Consider the following 8,389-nt stretch of genomic DNA (forward strand, 5'->3'; position numbering starts at 1 on the left):
TTTGCAGTCCTGAAGAGACATCAGCACCACCAGGCTGATCGCTGGCAAAGCCTCCTCAGCCCCACCTCTTGCCATCTTCGGCAGAGCCTCCAGGGTCAGCTGAGCAGCCCCTTTCTCAGAGTCAATGTTGAGCTCCTTGGTGCCTCTCATTTGAGCATATCAGTGGTAGCAATTTCAACCTTACTTGAGGTGTGGTGGCTGTTTTCCCCTTTGCTCCCGTCCTGTTGCCTTAATGTTCTCTTTGTTCCTTCTTAGTTCCCTAGTTAACGTATTTTTACATATAGTTGATAATTCTTTAAGTTAAGTTTTATCTGTTAACATAATTGATAGGGTTTCCATCTCCCGATTAGACCTTGGCTGTTACCTTTGTCTGTAATAATATGTCCAGTATTGAAGACAACTCTTTTGGCTTCCTTTTTTCTAAGACTCATGTCTTGGTTTAGCATGACAATAATTTTGTTGTAAATGCATTCCTGTTTGTTAGGATACTTCCTTATAGGAAACACTAACTATAGCAAACATATGGCAGGTCGGAATAACCATTGCAGAGAATTTTGGAAATGCCACATCCATTATATCAATCCTGTACTGCCATAGGTTGGGTTCCCTGGAAGTGGAATCTGAAACACATTTATATGTGCAAGATAATGTTAGGGAGGACCCTTGGGATCAGTATCTGTGCAAGGGAAGGAAAGTAAGCAAGAATGGACAGTAGGAGAAGACAAGATGTGATGTAGGTTCTGTATCTTGGCCAGATGTATGAGCTCTGGCTATACATTGATCCCTTAGAATTGTCCCAAAATAAGCTGAAATGACCTCTTATTGGATTTAGGACATTCAGGGAAGGGTGTAATTCTGAGAGTTGTCTCTGTGCAGCTGAAGCGATCCCTGGGGGAATGTCAACTGAAGTTAAATTAAGGCTAATGGAAGGAGGGGATAATGGACTAGGAGGTGAAAATATTTTTATCAGGAAACTTAGATTTTATATTTCTGAAAGTTCACTAGTATGATGGCTTATAGGGTAGACTAGGTTGAACATGGGTGCTGAGGAAGGCAGGATGTTAGGAGTCCTGAGGGTTTAAATTAATGTGGGATAGAGGAAGGGTGGGTTTAAAAGAGGCTGTTTAGTGTTTAGTGATGGATAGTGTGCATGGGAAGGGAAATTGGGAACATAAAGGTGATTGAGTTTACGGCATATATAATTAGCTGATGCTACAACCGAAGGAAATTAAAGAGCTGTAGTAGACACTCTTTGGACAGACACTTTTATATCTGAAGTTCCTGAAATAAATCCCACTATAATCCTTAGACATTTGTATGTGGAGGTCTTCAAATCAAATACAATTTTAGGCTGTTATAGGTGGAGATTATCAACAAGTGGATAAAAGTTGAAGCTGTAGGACTGGATGAGAACACTTCAAAAATATGTGCAAAAGAATACTAAGGAAAGATTGTGATATGTAATTTTATTGGCTCACTTGACCATGATGTCAGCAAAAACTTTTTTTTTTTCCAAAAGAAGATCAATTTCACTTGACATACACATTTTTTTTTCTTTTGGGGAGACAATGGAGTGGGATAGAAATAGGGATGGGATATGAGTAAAAACTAGACATTAATTCTTGCTAATTTTCTTCTCCTTAGGTTCAATTTAAGCATCCTGTCAAAATTTTTTTTCAAGATTGATTTATTTATTAGAGAGAGAGAGAAAGAGAGATGGGTGGGGGTGGGGCAGAGAGGGAGAGAGAATCTGGAAGCAGATTCCTCCCTGAGCGCAAAGCCAGATGCAGGTCTCCATCCCATGACCTTGAGATCATGACTGGAGCCGAAATCAAGAGTTGGCTACCTAACTGATTGAGCCACCAAGATGCCCCTCAAAATATTTTTTGAATTTCAATTTTTGTCGTCTAAAATTTTCACAATCTCGTCAAGGTTATAAAACCTAAATTTGATGTGCTTGTTATTCATCTCTCATTGAAATATCTGATAAAATATCATAGATAAATGCCAAGGTCAGAACCTTCCAGATTCACATTCACTTATTATAATTATTAATGATAAAATGTTGGAATTGGAAATAATCACCTATCACTAATCAAATTTTCTTCCATCCAATATATACATAGCTGTTTTTCCCACAGTCTATTATAGAAGGCTTTAATACACAAGGTATTAAAGTATAACCACAAAATATAAACCATATAGCCTTATCTAAGATTATTTGTTCCTTGTGAAAATATATTGAATCCAATGATCACAGCTTACCTGAGGGCCCGTTACATTCTTTCTGCAAAAAGCACACACTATATATACATAGTTAACTATAGCTCTGAATATTTGTTATGCCTGCTTTATAGACAAGGCTTATTATGTTAGATGGCATGTACACTTTAACATTCTTTAACACAGTCACATTTTGATCTAGAAAAGTACATTGATTGGTNCACACTATACATACATAGTTAACTATAGCTCTGAATATTTGTTACGCCTGCTTTATAGACAAGGCTTATTATGTTAGATGGCATGTACACTTTAACATTCTTTAACACAGTCACATTTTGATCTAGAAAAGTACATTGATTGGTACACACTTAGAGTCCCAGCCTTATTACACATGTGCACGCAATTAGGCTGTAAGGCATAGCAATTAAAAGGAAGGGCTCAAAAGTTAGACTTCCTGCATTCTTATCATTTGTTAGTTTCATAACCTTAGGAAAGTTGCTTAAACACTGTGTAACTTGATTTGGATCATGTATCAAATGGGGATAATATTGCTTTCCTTCAATACTTGCTGTGACAGCCCAATGAGCTAATAAATGCAAGTCCTTAGTAGGATTCCTTACACTGAGAAAGCACTCAGTAAATATTCTATATTATTAGCTACCTTACCATTTACAACATAGGATTCTACAGTCTGAATATAGAAAAATCTATCTATTCTAGTTTTGGTGAACATTTAAATAATTATCAGTATGGGGCCTTTACAAATCATGTAGCTATGGAGATTATACCCTGNTTCTATATTATTAGCTACCTTACCATTTACAACATAGGATTCTACCGTCTGAATATAGCAAAATCTATCTATTCTAATTTTGGTGAACATTTAAATAATTATCAGTATGGGGCCTTTACAAATCATGTAGCTATGGAGATTATACCCTGATGCTCCTTTATACAAATTTCTCTGAGTATATATCTATAAACAAAATAAATTTTTATAGGTTATAAATATTTTTGATTTTCCTTAAAATTATTTTCTCTGAAAAGAAAATAAAATTATTTTCTGAAGTAGTTGTACTAAGTTGCATTTCATCAACAATATGTGAGACGTCTTATTTCACATCGTCAAAAACAATTACTTTTTATTCAGACTCTTAAATTTTGCCAATCTACTGGGTGTGCAAGGATATATCATTGGGGATTCACCACTCTGATTCTCAGAAAACTGAGCATCTGTTCAGAATGTGTTGCCCATTTGGATTTCTTCTTTTGTGAAGTATGTGTCTAAATATTTGCCTATATTTCTCTGAGGCTGTCATTTTGTTTTTGATTAGTAGTTCTTTAAGTATGCTGGATCCAACTCTTTTTGATTGTATATGTAGCAAATATCTTCTCTCAATCTGTGGTTTGTAATGTTAGAAGGTTGTCTTTTGATAACAAATTTGCTTATTTTAGTGCTTAATAACTTTATTAAATTTATTTAAATAAACTTGGTTTCATATTTAGCTCCATTATTCCAGGAATTGGGGTTTATATGAAGTTTGAAATAAAGGCCCAATGTATATTTCATATAACCAATTGATCCAGGATCATTTACTGAAAAGACCAAAGAAAATAAGCAAACCACAGCTTCATTCAATAACTTGTGCTCTCGAGAGGAGCAAAAAATAAAAACCAAACATAATTTATACACTTAAGTTTGCTATATAGATAAAGTTTTAAATTTTAAAATTTAAGTTTCTACTTTTAAAGTTTTAAAATTTACATCTTGGGGCACCTGGGTGGCGGATTCTGTTAAGCTTGGGACTCTTGGTTTTGGCTCAGGTCACAATCTCAGGGTTGTGAGATCTGTCTCCACGTGGGGCTCTGAGCTCAAGGAATCTGCTTGGGACTGTTTCTCCCTCTCCCTCTGCTCCTGCCCCCAAGCACCCGTGCACATGCTTTCTGGCTCTCTCTCTCTTTGTTTCTCTCTCTAAAATAAATGAACAAATCTTTTTTTAAAAAATTTAAAAAATAAAATTTATATCTTGGTTTTGTTTGGGAACAAAATGATGAGGTATAAAACTGACAATTAAAAAAAACTGACAAAATCTCTAGTATTTTGAAATTCAAGTGCATTTTACAGATAAATAAAATTTATAATCTATTGTAATTTTAAGGGGGATTTTTCATATTTTATTTAAAGATATTTTTATGTTAGTATGCAGGGAAAAATACTTTTTATGTTTTTTTGTGTCTCGTTACACTTTACAGCACCTACAGTTCTAAAAGTTTGCATTCTTTTCTTGGATTTTCTAGGTGTATTATCTTCAGATAATGACTTCTTTTTGTTTCTATTTGCCTACTCCTTGACTTTTTATATAGCTGCCTTTATGTATTCATTGATCAACTGTCTTCTTTGGGCAACTATCTTTAAAACCTTGTATATAACTTTGAATGTAATGAGTAGGAGAGTAAAACTCCATTTTTAAAAGGCACCTTATATATATTTTGATTGATAAATGATTAGAATTAATATGTTTTTCAGTAAATTAAAAAAATGTTAATCTCGTATTCAATTTTTCATTCCTTTATATGGTAATATATATTTTATTTAGCTGCATTTAATTATGTATGAGATATTTATAATATTTATTTTTATAACTCATGTATGGTGGTAGAACCACAGTTTTTCACTGTGAAAGTTCTAAAATCCTCACCGAAAGCTAAAAATACAAATACTAAATTTATCTTTTAGATATAAATGTAATCAGTTATTATATGGTCTAATTTATATGAACATAAAAATAAACAATTATCATATATTAACTTTTCTCAAATTGAAGATATTTTACACATCTTCATATAACCTTGCTTAACATTTCCTGATAATTAAATGAATACGAATAAAGTATTATTATTTAGACTAGATATATTTGTGTTAGAAAAATATGGTATTTAAATGATTTTTTGGGAAAATTTGCATCTTTATATTATTTATACATTTGGGGCCATAATTGCTACTTCTAGAGCTATTGTGAATCATGAGCCTTGAAAAATGTCAGGCTTTTCGTAACTATGTTGTCACACATACTGTTCTCTCTAACTGAAAAGTTACTCCTAGAAATCTTCACTTAACTTAAACCTCTTCTGTTTTCAAATCTCCCATAAATGATATCTTTTCAGAAAAGCCTTTCTAACAAACATACATAGGGCTTTTTGCCTCCATCCCGTTTATTATCCATTATATATTTATTGGAAAAAAAAAACAAAAAACACCACACAGGCTTCATATTAGATTTCCTGAGGTCTTCCTCTTATCTTCTAGTTCAAGCTTTTCTTTTTGAGTGATTTCCAAAGTAAAGAAATTCCCATCTGAAGAAGGAATTATAATGGTGACTGACCTTTATCAAGCATGGCCTGTGAGGTAATCACTAGGTACAAGGGTTAAATGAAAGGGGCAGGATTTAAACAGGAGGTTGATTTCCAGGGTCAGTTGGTTGTGGAGTCCTGGCTTCTTACAGTGTTGTGTTCTGACTGTATAATAAACACAACACACCTGTGTGGAAATTTCCACTCAAGCTTGTAATTTTAACTTTTTATCTTAGAAGAGAGATAACAAGAAGTTTTCCCTCTGTTTTCTCCAGAAGTTTTACAGGTTAAGGTCTAATATTTAAGTCCTTAATCTATTTTGAGTTTTTTGTTTTTGTTTTTGCTTTTGTTTTGGTGCATAGTGAAACACAGGGATCTGATTTCATTCTTTTGCACGTGGATAGCCAGTTTTTCCAAGACCATTTGTCAAAGAGATGTCCTTTTCCTATTGTGTATATTCTTGGCACCCTTGTCCAAGGTCCGCTGATTGTATCTGAATGGCTTGTTTCTGGGCTTTCTTTTGGTTCCATTGCTCCCTATGTCTGTCTTTATGCCTGTACCATACTGTTTTAATTACTGAAGCTTTGTTATATACTTTGAAATCAAGGAGTGTGATGTTTCCAGCTTTGCTGTATCTCAAGATTGTGTTAGCTATACAGTCTTTTGTGGTTCCATATGAATTTTAGGGATATGTTCATAATAATGTAAAGAATGGCATTGGGAATTTGTTGAGGGTGGTATTAAATTTGTAGATGGGTTTGAGTAGCATGGACATTAAGCAATATTAGTTCTTCTAATCCATGAAGACAGATGTCTTTCTATTGGCCACATCTCTGCTGTAAAGTCTTCATAGGCTTTCCATTTCACTCAGGATAGGGGTCAAGAATCCATGTCTTAGTACAGTACAGCTAGTCCAAATTGCAAGATGCTGAAAATTTAGTGGAAAATATGTATATAAAATATGTATGAAGTACCTCACTAATAATTTTTGAATTGATTACATGTTGAAATGATTTTTATTTATGCTTAATAAAATATATTACTAAAATTAATTGCATCTTGTTTTGATTACTTAATGTGTATACTAGAAGTTTAAGCTTATGCATATTACTCACCTTATATTTCTACTGGGCATCACTGCTCTGCACACCTGCTCCCTCTTTACGTGTATACACTCTCTTCTTTTACCACCTTCCTCCTTGCTTATTCTGCTGTGGCCACATTGGCCTCCTTGCTGCTCCTCAGGTATTTCAGGGCTACTGTTCAGGGTCATTATACATCCCAAGGACTATTTCTAAAAAGCATCTAAATAAACAAACAAACAAATAAACAAGATCTAAATTTTCAATAGACAAACAGTGCTGAAGGTATTGCAGAATTAAGTCTATAATCTAGGATTGATTGTGATTAATAATCCAAAAGAATTTCAGCATGTCTTTAAGCATTGTAGTATCTTAGCTTTCTTAAAATTATGAAATATATTCCCGAGATTTCAGTATACTCAGTTTTATGAGGTTTAATGCCTGTTGCCCAAATATTGCTTAGACAGTAATATCTGTTAAATGTATGACCGAAAAGACATACACGAACCATATAGCAACTGACAAAGATTCAAGGTCATTGTATAATTATAGACTTTTGAGCATGTTCTGTAATTAGGTCAAAATGAAAGCAAAATAAAAGACAGCTAAACAAGGCTTTTTTGTTTTGCCTCAAATAAATTCCTATAAGTACACTTTTAATGCAATGATCAGAAAAATGTTGATTATATTCTATACTGAGTAAAAGATGAATTAAAACCTCCCATGGATGCACACTAATTTTAAGGAAGAAGAGACTTTCAAAAATAATTTGANAGGAAGGAAGAAGAGACTTTCAAAAATAATTTGATTTGCAAATTATGAAGTCTTTCAAATTCCTTATTTATAAAATAAAGATTAAAAGAGCACTTCGGGGCACCTGTGTGGCACAGCAGTTAAGCGTCTGCCTTCGGCTCAGGGTGTGATCCTGGCGTTATGGGATCGAGCCCCACATCAGGCTTCTCCGCTGTGGGCCTGCTTCTTCCTCTCCCACTCCCCCTGCTTGTGTTCCCTCTCTCACTGGCTGTCTCTATCTCTGTCAAATAAATAAATAAAATCTTAGAAAAAAAAAAAGCACTTCAGGACACTTCTCAATTAATGAGTTCTTAAAATTATTATTAAAATTATTATTATCAACAACATAATCCTCATTAAATTGGACTTTTCTTTCGATAAAAGCAAATGCAGAAATCACGCTAATTTGCAATAAGAAATGTAAGTAGGACAACAAACCATTTAAAAAGACAAGATTCTTGGACTGTTTGACTTGGCTTTGAAGATAGCAAAATCACTACAGCAATTCTAGGTTTATTTTAAGTTAAGTCCCCAAAAGTTTTATAGAAGGTGAATAAATATTTTTTGCAAATTTGAACAATGGCAAGTTTTGAAATTAAGAATGGCATTACACATTAAATAGAATATGAAAATTAAATTATTAGAAGAAAGTAAATATTGTGTTATATTCTCATGATCTTTATGTGCAAATATGTACTTCTTATTCATTGGGATTTTTAGGAAAATCATTTAAAATTTTTAATTCATAAGACAGAGAATATTAACTTATATCACAATCTTAATACATGTTATTTAATAATATGAAAAAATGTACATGTGGAAAGTTTAAAAAGCACACTAGCAAGTTTACTAGAGAACTTAAGACTCAACTATCTCACAAATCAGAGACAATCACTGTTAATATTCCAATTATTGAAAGAGCAAGACAGACACAGAGA

Source organism: Ailuropoda melanoleuca, chromosome 14 (genome assembly GCF_002007445.2).
Source record: "Ailuropoda melanoleuca isolate Jingjing chromosome 14, ASM200744v2, whole genome shotgun sequence".
Classification (NCBI taxonomy): Eukaryota; Metazoa; Chordata; class Mammalia; order Carnivora; family Ursidae; genus Ailuropoda; species Ailuropoda melanoleuca.